At 40.1% G+C, this 19226-nt stretch overlaps 1 protein-coding gene across 1 annotated transcript in view; it reads left to right on the top strand.

The window, feature by feature from the left end:
- The first annotated feature begins 7321 nt into the window (after nt 1–7321).
- LOC135550832 (galactosylgalactosylxylosylprotein 3-beta-glucuronosyltransferase 1-like) overlaps nt 7322–19226 on the top strand; it is a 53990-nt gene continuing 42085 nt past the window's right edge. The window contains exon 1 of the mRNA XM_064981974.1: nt 7322–7369. The gene's annotated coding sequence lies outside the window, so the exon portion shown is untranslated. The remainder of the gene's footprint in view (nt 7370–19226) is intronic.

Genomic DNA, 19226 nt, shown 5'->3' on the forward strand with positions numbered 1-19226 from the left:
CATACAGTGAGCTCCAAAAGTATTGGGACAGTGACACCTATTTTTTTAGCTCTGTACTCCAACACTTTGGATTTGAAATGATACAACTATGAGGTTAATGTGAAGACTGTCAGCTTTAATTTGAGGGTATTTTCATCCATATCGAATGAACCATTTAGAAATTACAGCACTTTTTTGTACACACAGTGCATTTTGTTACAATACCCCATAATGACAAACCAATGTTTAGGGTCGTTGTCCTGTTGGTGTAACCAATACTCCGGGAGAAAAAGGTATTGATTCACGCACAGAGCACGACAGATGTGTATTGAGCCTACGCAGAAGGCAGGAATCGTGGTCACAGGCAGGCAATGGTTAAACACAAGTAGGCAGTCAAAAACAAACAATACCTCACAACCATTCAAATAGAAATAACTAAATAGGGAGTTGATGAGACCAGGTGAGAAACGAACACAGGTGAAATCATGTGTATTTAGCCACGCTATTGTTACTCATTGTGTATTTATTACTACATGTATTATTACGTGTTTTACTTATGTTATTTCTCTATTTTCTTTCTATCTGTATTGTTGGGAAAGGACCGTAAGTAAGCATTTCACTGTTAGTCTCCACCTGTTGTTTACGAAGCATGAATACAATTTGATGTGTGTGTTCAAGTTCTCTCTTGTCCATTTTTACAACAAATAAGGCTGGAGAGTCACCCTCTGAGAATACCAATTGAGCTGGAAAAGCAATTTGTTGGCTGTCAGGGAGAGCCTTCCTTCAAGGCCTTTTGTGAAGGGTGAATTAACACAAACTTTAGGCTGCCCCCTGAGACACTCAGAGACAAAATACCGTAGCATTCAGCTTGGCTGAGCTTCTTATCCCTCTCATTGCAACGTACCCTGCCTTGATCTCTCTTCTATTCCTTTTCACTAACACTATTTTCACCAATCCTATGGTAACTGGGGAATGACATGGTGTATGGTGGGTATCCAAAAGGAACACCGCTGAACTTGGACATGCTTTCGCATTGCATAAACACTACCTGAAATACACAGTGGATAAACAAATGAAAAGAATACACAACTCCCACCATAACTTCTGCTTTTTAGCCATTAGCTGATCATAATCAAAGCTATAGGATTGAGAAGCCATTCTACCCTCACAATCCTGAGCTACTGTACATTTCACAACCGTCGACAACAGCTATCAATAGTTGTTTACATGGTAGTTAGGTATTATCGCCCAAGCCTAGTATTGTGTTTAATGTATGGTCCTGATTTTTGCTTTGCAGTCCAAGATAAAGATTTATTTTCTTCTGGACAATCTCACCTGAATGTCTAGCAAGGGAGAAAGGTTGAGTAAAAGTAAAACAAATAAAACATCGCTAAAAGAGATGTCCTTATATACTGTAGTTGGTTCACATTTGATTTGGCCTGTGTGTTATAATAACTTCAGATGGAGACAGATATTCAATTCATAGGAAATTTCACTCCTGGGAGAAAGCACAAGGTTATGTTGTAGGGTTGTATACCTCACGTCTTCAAAAAAATTGGTAGGGTCTTCTCGCAGGAAGAGTATGGCAAGCCTCGGGGCACAGCCTCTCTCTTCCTTTGGTTGACTGTTTTACAACATTGTTCATGTGGTTGTCAATGTTAAGATCTCATCCACAATACAAAACGTAGGTAATAACTGTACGGAAGACTTTGTCAATATAATATTACTTATGAGGTGTTGACCTGTTGCACACTCGACAACCACTGTGATTATTATTATTTGACCCTGCTGGTCATCAATGAACATTTGAACATCTTGGCCATGTTCTGTTATAATCTCCACCCGGCACAGCCAGAAGAGGACTGGCCACCCCTCAGCCTGGTTCTTCTCTAGGTTGCTTCCTAGGTTCTGGCCTTTCTAGGGAGTTTTTCCTAGCCACCGTGCTTCCACACCTGCATTGCTTGCTGCTTGAGGTTTTAGGTTGAGTTTCTGTACAGCACTTTGTGGCATCGGCTGATGTAATAAGGGCTTTATGAATACATTTGATGGATTGAAATTTGATTGAGGTAGTTTTGTGGCAACAAAAAAAAGGTTTAAATATGTGTCCAAAGCACTTATATTTCCTGAACTTTCTTTTATCTCCCATTTTTAGGACAGGCACTTCAAAACCTTATTCCTTATGATTTATTTGTTGATTTATTTGTTGCTGTTTATGAATGGCTATTCAATGCGTTTGTATGGGCTATAGTAGTAAAGGTAAGTAATCAGCAATCAATAGCAATGTAATACTAAAAATAATATAAGGTAGAACAAAAACACACAAGAAATACAAATAAGAAATAATACGAACAAGAGAAAGTAAGCAAGCATACTATATACAGGGTCAGTCAGTTCTAGTACCAAATTTACAATCTGCAGGGATACTGGAGTGATATAAGTAGATATGTATAGAGATAAAGTGACCAGGCATCAGGATATGATAAACAGAGTAGCAGCAGGGTATATGATGATTGTATATGAGTGGGTGTGCGTGTGTGTAGTCAGTATGAATGTATGTGCATATGTGTGCATTATGAAGTGAGTGTCAGTGTGTGTGTGTGTAGGGCCCTGTGAGTTTGCATAAAATGCAAATAAAGGGGTAACTCAGTCCTTGTAGCCATTTTGTTAGTTATTTATATAGTTAGCTGTCAAGCCATCTTATGTCTCTAGAAATGCTTCAGGAGGCTGTTGGTATCAGACTTGATGCACCGGTACCGCTTGTCGTGCGGAAGCAGAGAGAACACTATGGCTTGGGTGACTATATCACACCGCCTCATGTAGAGGGATGGCAGGGAGCCCGTGCCCCAGTGATGTACTGGCCTGTCCGCACCACCCTCTGTCGTGCCATGTGATTGAGGGCGGTGCTATTGCCATACCAAGCAGTGATGCAGCCAGTCAAGATGCTCTCAATATTGACTCCCTTTATAAATATTGGTTAAAAAAAATACAAATAAGTGAAACATAGAGCATGTTCATAGAACTTCAAATTGGCTTAAATGGAAAGCTAACACCCTGCCATCATCTGTGAAGCTCAAAATGTGAGAGATTTTAGATTAGACCATCACACAAGCTCAATATTTGAATACCTTGAACCAGTTTCCAATTCATATGAGTCTCTTGATGTATGGCCACTGTGCAGTATTTGTAAAGGTTAGGTTTGAATTTGTTAGATGCTGTATATCTTCTAAATGTCACCCCTGTCAAAAGTTGGCAGACAAATAAATAGGCTGTACATGAATGATTTTAAATGTGTGATATTTCAAAGGATAACTCAATGCTATACATGAAATAAATGCTTCACTTGCTGTATTGCTGTACAATATACTATAAGAACATAGAGTACAATGCAGAGCAGTATTAACCTAATCATTATGCAGTTGAAGTCGGAAGTTTGCGTACACTTAGGTTGGAGTCTTTAAAATTCGTTTTTCAACCACTCCACAAATTTCTTGTTAAAACTATAGTTTAGGCAAGTCGGTTAGGACATCTACAGTGGGGCAAAAAAGTATTTAGTCAGCCACCAATTGTGCAAGTTCTCCCACTTAAAAAGATGAGAGAGGCCTGTAATTTTCATCAGAGGTACACTTCAACTATGACAGACAAAATGAGAAAAAAATCCAGAAAATCACATTGTAGGATTTTTAATGAATCAATGCAAATCAATCCCACAACAACAGCAAAGGACCTTGTGAAGATGCTGGAGGAAACAGGTACAAAAGTATCTATATCCATAGTAAAACGAGTCACATATCGATATAACCTGAAAGGCCGCTCAGCAAGGAAGAAGCCACTGCTCCAAAACCGCCATAAATGAGATGACGCTGGAGAGACGAAGCAAGTACGGGGAGTAAAACATTTAATAAAGATGGACATGGAACGAGACAGAAACAGCATCAGCAAACTAATACTAAAGACCCAAAACAATATATTGCAGCAGCGGGGAACAGAGCTGGGGAACTTACAAATATAGGGGAGGAAATGAACAGGTGATAAGTGAGTCCAGGTGAGTCAATGGATGGCAGGAGTGCGTGATGCAGGGCAACGCATCGCCAGTGGGAGGGAAGTGTCATGTCTTATTATGTCTTGTTCCTGTTCTTTCTCTTCACTCTGTCTCTCTCTGCTGGTCTTATTAGGTTACCTTCTCTTTCTCTCCTTCTCCAGCTGTTCCTCATCTCCTCTAACTACCTCGTTCACCCTTTCCCCACCTGTTCCCTTTTTTCCCTCTGATTAGGTCTCTATTTCTCTCTCTGTTCCTGCTTCTTTCGGTGTCAGATTCTCGTTTGAGTTTCTCATGCCAGAAGCAAGCTATCGTCTCGTTTGCTTCATCCTTGTCCTATCGGAATCTGCCTGGCAGGTGCATTCTGTACACTACTAACTGTCTTTCGTTTGCACTGTGTCCAGTTCATCTGATGCTACGTGAGATCAGGTACCACTGTTCCTCTATGACCCGCGCCTACCCAGAGCGACCTGCAGCCTGTCGCCGCTAACCCAGCTATTCTCCTCTGCTGCTAAGAAGGGGACTCTCTTGTTATTTATCAGAGGGACTTTATGTTTCATTTGTCGCCCTCCCTGCGGGTTGTCTATTTTGCCATTATCAACGTCTGAAGAGGATCTATGTCTTTCCTGTGTTCTCATTAAAGAACTCTGTTTTTGTTAAACCGCTTTTGGGTCCTCACTCAAGTGCACAACAGGAAGAGCAGGAGCATCTCAAGACATCTCAAGACATCAGTCAGCAAGTTAAAACTTCTTTGGGATAGGGGCAGCATTTTCACTTTTGGATGAATAGCGTGCCCAGAGTAAACTGCCTCCTACTCAGTCCCAGATGCTAATATATGCATATTATTATTGGATAAAAAGCACTCTAAAGTTTCAAACTGTTTGAACAAAACATATATGTATTGTGTAACATGAAGTCCTAAGAGTGTCATCTGATGAAGATCAAAGGTTCGTGATTCATTTTCTCTTTATTTGTGCTTTTTGTGACTCCTCTCTTTGGCTGGAAAAATGGCTGTGTTTTTCAAACAATCGTTTGTGGAGCTTTCACTGTAAAGCATTTTTTAAATCAGACACTGTGGCTGGATTAACGAGAATGTTATCTTTAAAATTGTATGTTTGAGAAATTAGATTTATGAGCTTTATGAGCTTTCTGTTGATTTGTATTTGGCGCCCTGCAATTTCATTGGCTGTTGGCAAGCAGAACCCCAGTCCTAGACAGGTTAAAGCTTGATCAGAAATGGGTCTGCCAAATGGACACTGACCCCAAGCATACTTCCAAAGTTGTGGCAAAATGGCTTAAGGACAACAAAGTCAAGGTATTGGAGTGGCCATCACAAAGCCCTGACCGCAATCCTATAATGTGTAGGGAGAACTGAAAAAGCGTGTGCGAGCAAGGAGGCCTACAAACCCGACTCAGTTACACCAGCTCTGTCAGGAGGAATGGGCCAAAATTAAATCAACTTATTGTGGGAAGCTTGTGGAAGGCTACCCGAAACCTTTGAGCCACCTTAAACAATTTAAAGGCAATGCTACCAAATACCAATTGAGTGTATGTACATTTCTGAACCACTGGGAATGTGGTGAAAGAAAGAAAAGCTGAAATAAATCACTCTACTACTATTCTGACATTTCACATCCTTAAAATAAAGTGGTGATCCTAACTGACCTAAGACAATTTTTACCAGGATTAAATGTCAGGAATTGTGAAAAACTGAGTTTAAATGTATTTAGCTAAGGTGTTTGTAAACTTCCGACTTCAACTGTATTGTGGTGAAATTCTGCACGGAGCCTTCACCGTGCGCTGCCACTTTAAGAGCGCATCAGCAGTAAGGAAGGAGGAAAAAAAAGACAGCTCTTTCAGCTCTTTGGGGAGGAGCTCTTGGTTGGCGCGGCAGTTTGATTGTGTGTGTTATGCTGCAGGTGCCCTTGTTTATTTTCAGCGTGTGTAGTTCATAAAGTATTTAACTCAATCATCGGTGTGACCACTCTAGGTCGTGGTTGTTATTGTTTGGGACCACACCGGTTATGGATCGCATGGATTAGTAGCAACATTGATGCGAAGCTTTGACATACAAACCAACAAAACATCATATGGTCAGACAGTACACCGGCAAGCCTCCTTTGTTGTCTGTGAACACCCCTCACATTCATACCCTCTGCACTCCTCCACTGGAAGATAATTCAGATTATTGCAAATCCTCTGACTGGGTTCTTTCTTGTAAATTGTTTCTATGAAGTTGCTGTTCAATTGCGCTGCCATTATTATTATATTATTATTATAATAATAATATGAGGTATTCTGGCGGGGTTACCCCTGTGCTGTGATGTGGGTTTTATAGGGTGTGTAATTGCCTTCTCTCCACTGGCTATCTGGTAAACAGGATACACTCTAGGCAGTCTCTTCTGCTGATGTGTGGGTCTGGTAGTGGTACTCCGCCTATTCTGCTCTTTTCCTTTCGGCATAGTTAATACCTGCCTGGCGCCTGAACAAAATCTTTATCTTTACCCCTCTCTAATAAATACCGCTACAGTATATTATGTCTGTTTTAACACATTTTAAGTGCTTCTGAAATTATTGAAACAAAAACCTGATGTCTGAGAGTCAAGAGAAACCTTATCTTTTTCATTTTTTTTCTTTCTCTTTTTTTTGCCAGGCCATCCAGCCACTTTGTGCGCCAGTAGTACATGCAATCAGCTAACTCATTTCTACAAGGTGTAGGGGGTGGTCTTTGCCTGGAAAGAGATTCTGTTAGTCCCTTATAAACACACTCACAAATATCTCACTCCAAGGTGTCTGCCTCTCTCTCTCCCAGATTCAGCTAAGCACCAGCACTAAGAGAGAAAGAGAGAGGGAGAGATGGACAGAGGGGAGAGAGCAAACGAGAGAGAGACAGAGAGCTCCGAGAGAGCTGAGAGAGCAAGCAATAGAGGGAAAGAGCTGAGAGAGAGCAAGCTAGAAAGGGAGAGAGCTGAGAGAGAGGAAAAGAGTAAGCAGGAGAGTGCGTACTGTATACTACAGGATGCGCTGCCTTATCTATTCCCACGTCTGTATGCGTGTGAACCGAAGCAAGGAGTGAGCATTGGGAGTATTTTCTGCTTCTCCTTTCAGCCAGAGTGAGCATTGGGAGTATTTTCTGCTTCTCCTTTCAGCCAGGTGTTTTTTGGGGTTGAACATTTCAATAGGAATGTCAGCTACAGTGTTGGCATGAAATGAAATGTAAAAAGGCTTTGAGTCTGTCTTGGAGGTGGAACAGAGCTTGGAAACATAGGAGCGTGAACTGGATTTCATGGACTGAATTGGATTCTACGCAGCAAGGGGAACGCTGTCAGACTGGAGTTACAATTAAGACTTAAAGTAAGTTCTAATGGTCTCTCTTTCTTCATTGATGCCTCCTTTGTCCAAGTCCTTTATCACTTGGAGATGCTAGTGGTTAATCTAGTCAGTCTTTCAGTCTTGTGTTCATTGAAGGGAGTGAGCTATAGTGTGTTGTCTCACAGTGAAGAGGGACACAACCATGTACAGGTGTTGAACTCCATGTCTTCTGTGTTATTTTGTTGCCGTCACCAAAGGGCATGAAGACAAAAATATGTGTCATGGGTCTACAGTTAGCATCCTGAGTGTCATGTTCTAAACAGAATAAATTATTTCCCTACTGAAAATGTAGATTTTTTTCCTTCTAAATATTGTGGTTCTTTGTAATAACACTGCAAACACATTTAGAGCTAAACATGTTTTAAATGCATTTTCAGTTTCAGCAAGTTTATTGCAAATAGATTGAAAATAGTTTGTGTTTTTAACAAACTCAGCAAAAAAAGAAATGTCCCTTTTTTCAGGACCGTGTCTTTCAAAGACAATTCGTAAAAATCAAATAACTTCACATATCTTCATTTCAAAGGGTTTAAACACTGTTTCCCATACAATTAATGAACATGCACCTGTGGAACTGTCTCTAAGACAGTAACAGTGTCCCAGACGTGCTCAATGGGGTAGGCAATTAAGGTCACAATAAAGAAAACTTAGGACACTAAAGAGGCCTTTCTACTGGCTCTGAAAAACACCAAAAGAAAGATGGCCAGGGTCCCTGCTCATCTGTGTGAACGCGCCTTAGGCATGCTGAAAGGAAGCATGAGGCCTGCAGATGTGGCCAGGGCAATAAATTGCAATGTCCGTACTGTGAGACACCTAAGACAGCGCTACGGACAGCTGATCGTCCTCGCTGTGGCAAACCATGTGTAACAACACCTGCACAGGATTGGTACATCCGAACAACATGCCAGATGGCGACAACAACTGTCCGAGTTACACCAGGAACACACAATGAAAATAGGCTGGACTGAGGGCTTGTAGGCCTGTTGTAAGGCAAGTCCTCACCAGACATCACCGGCAACAACGTTGCCTATGGACCAGACAGGACTGGCAAAAAGTGCTCTTCACTGACAAGAGGCAGTTTTGTCTCACCACGGGTGATGGTTGGATTCGTGTTTATCGTCAAAGGAATGAGCGTTACACCGAGGCCTGTACTCTGGAGCAGGATCGATTTGGAGGTGGAGGGCCCGTCATAGTCTGGGGCGGTGTGTCACAGCATCATCGGACTGAGCTTGTTGTCATTGCAGGCAATCTCAATGCTGTGCGTTACCGGGAAGACATCCTCCTCCCTAATGTGGTACCCTTCCTGCAGGCTCATCCTGACATGACCCTCCAGCATGACAATGCCACCAGCTATACTGCTCGGTCTGGCGTGATTTCCTGCAAGACAGGAATGTCAGTGTTCTGCCATTGCCAGCGAAGAGCCCGGATCCCCCCAGAAATGTCTGGGAACTTGCAGGTGCCTTGGTGGAAGAGTGGGGTAACATCTCACAGCAAGAACTGGCAAATGGTGGCCACACCAGATACCGACTGTTACTTTTGATTTAGACCCCCCCCCCTCCTTTGTTCAGGGATACATTATTCCATTTCTGTTAGTCACATGTCTGTGGAACTTGTTCAGTTTGTCTCAGTTGTTGAATCTGGTTGTGTTCATACACATATTTACACGTTATCTTTGCTCAAAATAAATGCAGTTGACAGTGAGAGGACATTTCTTTTTTGCAGAGTTTATTAGAATTAATCTTTCTAAAGTATTTTTGTACAAAGTGTACCTACATTGTAGGATAGATGAAAGATTAGTGAAATCTGTGTGGGTAGCTGGACAGGTAGGATGACTGACAGTGAAGGTGAACAGGTGGTCACGTGTCAGGTGACAGGAATGGATGAGACTGAGGCAGGAATTCCTTTAACCATAAAGTGGTATATTTACTGAGTAGTCTGTGCTTCATCACAAAGGAAACAAATAACATGTATCCAATCAAATTCATAATCAAAGATCAAATCATATCATTCATTATTAACATAATTTAGGGAATTCAACAGTCCAGTTCATTAAGTCAATAGTAATCATCCGCGAGTCATTTAGGCTCGTAACTATTTATCATAAATCATGAAAGAATACAAAACAGTGAATACAATACAATCTATAATCCCCATTATCAAAGTCAATCAGTTAGCAAACAATGACGTTTCTCATTTCACTCTTTCAATTGTCTTCATGTGTCCATATAATTAATTTCAATACACATGAACCATATCGATTGCATAATTGGCCTATGAGGATCCGTAGGGACGTAATCATTGACAATTCACATTACACAATATGTTTGAAGCGTGCGCTCCAAGCCGCGCTCCGCGGTGATAACTATAAACAATAACTGAATGGCCCACTCTCCCGATCGCCACAGATAATTCAGATGAAAGGTAAGAGTCGGTGGACTTACGTGGATTCATGGACGCACAGAACTTCTGGATCAGATGGTGTTAAGAAAGAGAAAGCAGCGAGATCAGGCGATGGCAATTTCCTCCTTTTATGGAGTTGAGATCTGTCGGACATTTCCACCTGACCTAATTAAAGCGCCCCTGGCCCAGCTGAGTAAATGGCAATGAATTAAAGGATTATTCCACCAACTCCATGGGCCTTTTCTACAAGAACGTATTTGCTTTGCTTAGGGTAATTAATCATGTTGTTCTCGGTTATCTTGACATTCTAACCTGTAAATCTACTCCAGGGAATGAATCTAAAGTTATTACCAGAGCTAACTTGCTCTCATCAAGAGTTACAGCTAGCAATGCTTGGTGACTACTGGACAACAACCCCCTATAGTCAATTACTAGCATAATTTAACGAAAACAGTTGTAGCGTCCGAACCGTTTAGGTTACAAACTAATATGAACCCACCATTGAAAGGTGGTACCAGTTAAAAAATATATATTGAATTTTATATGAAAGTACATTCGTTTTTAAAAAAGTGCTAAATCTAAACCGTACCAGTCAAAAGTTCGGACACAACTACTTATTCAAGGGTTTTTCTTTATTTGTACTATTTTCTACATTGTAGAATAATAGTGAAGACATCAAAACTATGCAATAACACATATGGAATCACGTAGTAACCAAAAAAAGTGTTAAACAAATCAAAATATATTTTATATTTGAGGTTCTTCAAAGTAGCCATCTTTTGCCTTGATGACAGCTTTGCACACTCTTGGCATTCTCTCAACCAGCTTCACTTGGAATGCTTTTCCAATAGTCTTGAAGGAGTTCCCACATATGCTGAGCACTTGTTGGCTGATTTTTCTTCACTCTGCAGTCCAACTCATCCCAAACCATCTCAATTGGGTTGACGTTGGGTGATTGTGGAGGCCAGGTCATCTGATGCAGCACTTCATCTCTCTCCTTCTAGGTCAAATATCTCTTACACAGCCTGGAAGTGTGTTGAGTCATTGTCCTGATGAAACACAAATGATAGTCCCACTAAATGCAATCCAGATGGATGGTGTATCAGTGCAGAATGCTGTGGTAGCCATGCTTGCTAAGAGTGCCTTGAATTCTAAATACATGCTGACAGTGTCACCATTAATGCACCATCACACCTCCTCCAAGCTTCACGGTGGGAACCACACATGCAGATATCATTCGTTCACCTACTCTGCGTCTCACAGACACATCAGTTGGAACCGAAAATCTCATATTTGGACTCATCAGACCAAAGGACAGATTTCCACCAGTCTAATGTCTGTTGCTCATGTGTCTTGGCCCAAGCAAGTCTCTTATTTTTATTGATGTCCTTTAGTAGTGGTTTCTTCGCCGCAATTTGACCATGAAGGCCTGATTCACGTTGTCTTCTCTGAACAGATGTTGAGATATGGCTTGATGTTTTTTGCAACCTCACTTGAAGAAACATTCAAAGTTCTTTAAATTTTCCCCATTGACTGACCTTCGTGTCTTAAAGTAATAATGGACTGTCGTTTTTCTTTGCTTAATTGAGCTGTTCTTGTCATAATTTGAACTTGGTCATTTACGAAATAGGGCTATCTTCTGTATACCACCCATAACCTGTCACAACACAACGGAATTGCCCGCGCCTTATGAGTTTCAATTTGTTTACTAAACATGCAAACAAAAGGTGTTTGGACATAAATTATGAACTTTATCAAACAAATCAAACATTTATTGTGAAACTGGGATTCCTGGGAGTGCATTCTGATGAAGATCATCAAAGGTAAGTTAATTAATATTTATAATGCTATTTCTGACTAATATTGACTCCAACATGGCGTATATCTGTTTGGCTTGATTTGTCGTCTGAGTGCCGTACTCAGATTACGCTTTTTCCGTAAAGTGTTTTTGAAATCTGGCACAGCGGTTGCATTAAGGAGAAGTTTATCTAAAGTTCCTTGTATAATAGTTGTATCTATTATCAATGTTTATTATTAGTATTTCTGTGAATTCATGTGGCTCTCTGCAAAATCACTGCATGTTTTGTAACTACTGAACATAACACGCCAATGTAAAATGAGATTTTTGGATATAAATATTCACTTTATCGAACAAAACATACATGTATTGTGTAACATGAAGTCCTATGTGTGTAATCTGATGAAGATCATCAAAGGTTAGTGATTAATTTTATCTATATTTCTGCTTTTTGTGACAACTCTCTTTGGCTGGAAATGTCGCTGTGTTTTTCTGTGACTTGGTGGTGACCTAACATAGTCGTTTGTGGAGCTTTCGCTGTAAAGCCTTTTTGGAATCAGACACTGTGGCTGGATTAACGAGAATTTTATCTTTAAAATTGTGCCTAATACTTGTATGTTTGAGAAATTTGATTTATGAGATTTCTGTTTTGAATTTGACGCCCTGCAATTTCATTGGCTGTTGGCGAGGGGTTCCACTCCCAGACAGATTATTTGAAATGCATTCCAGGTGATTACCTCATGAAGTTGGTTGTGAGCACGCCATGAGTGTGCAAAGCTTTCATCAAGGCAAGTGGTGGCTACTTTGAAAAATTTAAAATATAAATTATATTTTGATTTGTTTTCAAACTGTTTTGGTTACTACATGATTCCATATGTGTTTTTTCATATGTTAGCTTTGTAGAAACCCAGCCCGGGCCCTTAGTCAGTTAATAAGGTCCATCAGTTTATTTAAGTTCCTAACTTCTGATGGAACGGAGTTGTTATGTTTTTCCTTCCCCAGTCAATTTTAAACTTTCTGTGGACCTTTTGTTAAGATGGATGAACATTATTTAAACCGAGCATCCATTTTTGTAAGGAACATCATAAGCCCTACAATCCTACATGCAAACGGAATGGTCTTTCTTGTTCAGATGTTCCAGAAGCAGTTATCAGAATTTTTTTTGTGTCAATCCTCTGTAAACTCTGCCTACTACACTCTTTGTTAAAAAGTTGCTAAGTAGAACCATATTGGGTTCTTCAGCTTGTTTCCATAGGGGAACCCATTTTGGTGCTAGGTCGAACACTTTGCAGGTTGAATCTTTTTATAGTCACTTGTTTTGTAAATAAGAATATAATGTTTCTGAACAATTCTACATTAAAGTGGATGCTACCATGATTAGAGATAATCATAAATTAATTACGAGTTAGATAGTTAGAGGCGCAAAGATTGTACCCCTGTTACCAATAACAGGGGAAGTAACATTGGGGGGTATGATATGTATGCCTCACACTTTCTCACTCATCATTATTCACGATTCATTCATGATTATCCTTAATCATGGTAGCAATAACAAATACAATTAAAAAGCTTATTTAGATTCAGAAGGGATCTATGTAGAATCCTTCTTGCCTTCCAAAGAATCATCAAAGACCACTTTCTATCAAACTGTTCTTAGGATGAAAAAGCCTCTAGGTAGAACATTTTGCCTTACAAAGAACGCTCGTCTTCCAAAAAGGGATCTTCAGATGAAAACGGTTCTTGGTAGAAACCTATCCCTCCGCAAGAATCTCCATTGAAAGTGCTTTTTAGTCCAGGACTAGGCTTAATCTGTGTCCAGGGAACCTCCCCATAGTGTTTTTGTCATAGGCCTAACTAATGTATAGGCCAACATGCCATTGCACCAATGCTGGAGGGGTCTCAGAGTAATAGACTTGATAATGATATGCATTATCTGGTGTTCATTTGCAATGTCAACAAAAAGCAAAGCCCACAGATAATACATCATAAAGGGCTATTGGTAATGTAGCCGCTGGTAGTCCCTTTTTAAATCAACATAATTTACTGACAGCCAGCACAGTCACGTTAAGATCATCAGATATGCGCATATGCAAACAGCTATGATCTAATATTTAAATATGCATTGACCTTAATCAGAGCCGAGGTTTGATGAACAGAAACTCTAATCTTTCCCACAAACACGTGTTCCCATATCTCCTCGTGCAAAAACTGTGTTTTAATGGAAGGTAAAATACTTTTGGAGGATAAGAAACTAGAACTTTGTTACGCTATTGCTTTAGATTAGAAGCATCACAGACTTTCTAAACTCCTTCTCTCCAGGCTATTGTAAGGCTACTGTACAATGAGCTATTGATGTGTGTTCAAAACAAGTGCTTTTGATTCTGTTCTACTGAGGTAGTGCTGCCTGAAGTTCAAAGCCATCTTTCTGAGGATGATCAGAGAGGTATCTCCAGCCTTACGCAGAGGGAATTCTGCATAAGCAATACACAGAGCAAGGGTTGTGCTAAGCTACTTTTGTCATACTACCACAATAGCAAGTAGACTCTTAAATCTCTCTTTCTCTCACTCTCGCTCTCTCACCATCTTTCTCTGTGTAGTTTTTCACAGCCAAAACACAAATGGAATCCAACTGCATAAATCTATATTTACGTTAACCTGCCTTAAAACCACTGAGCAAATGTTTAAGAAGTGACTACTATAAGTAAGAAAGTGCTCCTTATTTTGTCCTTCTCTCTTGTATTGGTTTTATTTTCCCAGTTAAAACACATTAAGTCTAGTCTTTTATTGAAACACACTAACCAGTTATCCTTCAATGTCAGAAAGAAACATTCAACTGCAGGGGCTTCTGAACCCAATTTAATCCGCTGTTAGAGACTGACAGGTTCCATGCTATGATTACATTTATAGGAACTCTCCTGGGACTGGAATCTCTACACAGCAAGAGAGAGGCAGTACTGCATGCTGTGGATTAAAAACATGTGCTATGAAATGTCTACATACTCTTTATGTGTTATGGTTTTGTTGTACAGTTTAATGTAGGCAATCTGTAGGTATGTAATCATTCATCCCATATCCAACCATCACTAATCTCATCACGTCCATGGCAAGACATGTGAGACTCCTTGTGTACGATATCATTTAATTGATTGTGTGTGACATGGGTTTGTCTCCTTCTTTCACACATTTCACTCATATTCTAGTCTCATATTCAGGTTCTGAGACATAGAATAGACGCGAAGCTAGTGATCTTTGATGGATTGTTCCATATGAATTAACTTCTGTATGTACAGTCCCTTCAGAAAGTATTCAGACCTTTTCACTTTTCCACATTTTGTTATGTTACAGCCTTATTCTAAAATTGATTAAAATTGATTAAATAAAAATAAAAATCCTCAGCAATCCACAACACACAATACCCCATAATGACATTTTGGCAAATTACTTAAACATACCTTATTTATATCAATATTTAGACCCTTTGCTATGAGACTCGAAATTGAGCTCAGGTGCATCCTGTTTCCATTAACCATCCTTGAAAGATTTCTACAACTTGATTGGTGTCCACCTGTGGTCAATTCAATTGATTGGACATAATTTGGAAAGGCAAACACCTGTCTATATAAGGTCCCAAAATTGACAGTGCATGTCAGTGCAAAAACAAAACCATGAGGTCGAAGGAATTGTCTGTGGCTCTCTGAGACAGGTTTGTGTTGAGGCGCAGATCTGAAGAAGCGTTCCCAAAAAAATCTGCAACATTGAAACAAGATTCTCTGGTCTGATGAAACCAAGATCTTTGTCCTGAATGCCAAGCGTTACATCTGGAGGGAACCTGGCACCATCCCTACGGTGAAGCATGGTGGTGGCAGCATCATGTTGTGAGGGTGTTTTTCAGTGGTAGGGACTGGGAGACTAGTCAGGATCAAGGCACTGATGAACAGAGCAAAGTACAGAGATTATTGATCTCTGTTCCAGAGCGATCAGGACCTCAGACTGGGGCGACGGTTCACCTTCCAACAGAACAACGACCCTAAGCACACAGCCAAGACAATGCAGAAGTGGCTTCGGGACAAGTGTCTGAATGTCCTTGAGTGGCCCAGCCAGAGCCCAGACTTGAACCCGATTTGAACAAGGCCCTTCTACCCCAATTGCTCAGTTTGACCAGGCTCTACGGACAGTTCCTTCAACCTCTTGGCTTGTTTTTTGCTCTGACATGCACTGTCAACTGTGGAACCTTAGAGAAGTGTGTGTGTGTGCCTTTCCAAATCATGTCTAATCAATTGAATTTACCACAGTCGGACTCTAATCAGGTTGCAGAAACATCTCAAGGATGATCAACGGAAACAGAATGCACCTGAGCTCAATTTCGAGTCGCATAGCAAAGGGTCTGAATACAGTAAATAAGGTGTTTTTGTTTTTTGTTCTTTATAAATTTGCAAACGTTTTTGAACCGGTTTTCGGTCATTAAGTAAATTACGTGTCAAACTTATTCCACGGAGGGCCAAGTGTCTGCAGGTTTTCGCTCCTCCTTTGTACTTGTTTGATGAATTACGGCAACTAATTAGTGAAATACTCCCCTCACCTGGGTTTCCCCTGTTTTTTTTAATAATTAAAGATACACTGGTTCTTAATGCAACCGCTGTGTCAGATTTTTTAAGAACGTTACGAAAAAAGCATACCATGCAATAATCTGTGACGGCGCTAAGACGTAAATATATTTCTCCGCCCTGTTGGAGTCAACAGAAATACAAAATTACATCATAAATATTCCCTTACCTTTGATGATCTTTCATCAGAATGCAGTGCAAGGAATCCTAGTTCCGCAATAAATCGTTGTTTTGTTCCATAATGTCCATCACTAGTGTCCAATTAGATACTTTTGCTAGCACGTTTAGTTCACATGTCCAAAAGCTGGCGCTGGTCCAGGTGGAACTCGGACGAACACTTCAAAAAGTTATATTCCAGGTCGAATAAACTGGTCAAACTAAGTAGAGAATCAATCTTCAGGATGTTATTATTATATATATCCAATAACGTTCCAACCGGAGCATTCGTTTTTGTCTACATGGTAATGGAACGCAAGACAATATAATGACTACTGCGCGTAACCAGGAACTGGTATTCTGCCAGACCAGTGACTCAAATAGCTGCCATCTGGTCCCACATCACACTAGAGGCTTCATTCCACGTTCTACTGACTGTTGACATCTAGTGGAAGGCGTAGGAAGTGCGAACAGATCCATATCTTATTTGGATGTGAATAGGCGATGAGTTGAAAATCAACCAGCCCCAGAAATTCCACTTCCTGTTTGGAAGTTTGCCTGCCCTATGAGTACTGTTATACTCACAGACATAATTCAAACAGTTTTAGAAAGTTTAGAGTGTTTTCTATCCAATAGTAATGATAATATGCATATATTAGCACCTGGGACAGAGTAGGAGGCAGTTCACTATGGGCACGCAATTCATCCAAAGTGAAAATGCTGCCCCCTATCCCTAAAAGGATAATTGAAAGCAAATACATGGAATGAGTTTGACACTCCTGATATAAATCAACAGTCAGAACCTTGAAAGTTGCGGGGTGGCCGGTAGTCTAGTGGTTGGAGCATTGGACTAGTAACCAAAAGGGTTGAAAGTTCAAATCCCTGAGCTGACAAGGTAAACATCTGTTGTTCTGAACAGGGCAGTTAATCCACTCTTCCTAAGCTGTCATTGAAAATAAGATTTTTTTCTCAACTGACTTGCCTAGTTAAATCAAATGTGCATGGACGTGTGGTTTGGAGCTTTGCTTCTCTTTTGAGAGAAAGGAGCAGAGACTCTCTTTCGCTTTGAGGTCTAAGATTTGATGTTTTCATTGAAAATGTAGCTTTCGAAACTCTCCGACAGCTCAATTACAGAGTTGAAAATCCATATCTAATAATATCTTCCATGATGAACTCAAATTGTACTGAGAGAATTAAATTCCCTGCGTTTATTTACTGTTTTAGTGACTAGTTCAATAATACATTATGATTAGAAATGCATGATATCTGCCATAAACTCATGGTATTACACACCATTGTAGACGTGAGGTGAGCTGTCATACTGCTCAAGCTTGACAATAATCAAATGTCTATGTGCTGTCATCTTCCTGCCTGGGTTTGCTGGCTACTTTGTATGCTCCAAACCAAGTTAAACATGACTGATTTTAGTACAATTGCACACACTTCACTATCGATTTCAGGGGTATGTCAAGGCTGCACTGTTTTGACTTGTTCATTCAGAATCCATCTGCCCAGGTGGTTATGTTTCTGAGCATCGATGAAACACCGCTAATCCGCCACGCTGTTCTGCTCATGAGAAAGAAAATGTTTGCTCAGATTGCACAAACACAATCATCCTATCTGCAGCCCTTTGCAGCTCCACCAAGAATGTAGAATTAAAACAAGATATTTTCTCAACTCTGTGTAATTATTGTATTTTTTGGTCTTGGTGTTATGGAGGGAATTGTGTTTATTTTACTTTGGAAATTCTTGTTCAATGACCTGTCCTGAGTCTGAAATGTACTATTTTGCTTTGTCTGTTGTAAAGTGAAATAAGTAGGAGAGCGAAACACGCGTGATTAAAAATTATGCTAAACTGGTCCAGTTTGTTATCTACACATTTATTTTTTTCCTTATTTATCAAGCATAAACAGTAAGAGTAACAATAATAGTAGCAGTAAGAGTAACAATAAGAGTGACAGTAATAGTACAAAAGGACATTATCAACGTTTTTGGAGTGGGTATAGGATTCAATAGTGATTGGCAGGGGAAATTGTTGTCTCCTGAATTGACGCTTTGTCATACACCTGAAGAATTATTCCAATCTTTTACATACTGTTTGTGTGAGTTCAGTTAAGAGTTAAGTTTCAAAGTATATGACACATTGCATATACATTCCTTGAAGGAATATTGCACCATTTACCCAGGAGAAAGTGAAAATAAGTATAGGAAATGGATTTCTGTTTCAATTACTAGTTAACAAATAACTTGTGCCAATATCCACACAATATCAGCCTTCACAATCATATGGGACGTATATATATCCCCAACCCCTCATATGTTTAAATGAATCAGACTCCTCACTCTTTCACCATAAAGAAGTTATATGATTACACCCATGGAATATTTTCTCACCCTCATCTTCAGTCATAGAACATGTGTAATCGATCAAAATAACTGATACATTAAGCAATCAATCAAATTAATTTATAAAGCCCTTTTTACATCGATGTCACAAAGTGCTATACAGACACCCAGCCTAAAACCCCAAACAGCAAGCAATGCAGATTTAGAAGCACGGTGGCTAGGGAAAAACTCCCTAGAAAGGCAGGATCCTAGGAAGAAACCTAGAGAGGAACCAGGGTCTGAGGGGTGGCCAGTCCTCTTCTGGCTGTTCCGGGTGGAGATTATAACAGTACATGGCCAAGATGTTCAAACATTCATAGATGACCAGCATGGTCAAATAATAATAATCACAGTGGTTGTAGAGGGTGCAACAGGTCAGCACCCAGGCATAAATGTCCGTTGACTTTTCATAGCCTATCATTCAGAGTTCTCTTCTCCGAGAGAAGAGAAAGAGAGACATTTAGAGGGAGCATACTTAAATTCACACTGGACCCCCAGA

Source organism: Oncorhynchus masou, chromosome 12 (assembly GCF_036934945.1).
Source record: "Oncorhynchus masou masou isolate Uvic2021 chromosome 12, UVic_Omas_1.1, whole genome shotgun sequence".
Lineage (NCBI taxonomy): Eukaryota > Metazoa > Chordata > Actinopteri > Salmoniformes > Salmonidae > Oncorhynchus > Oncorhynchus masou.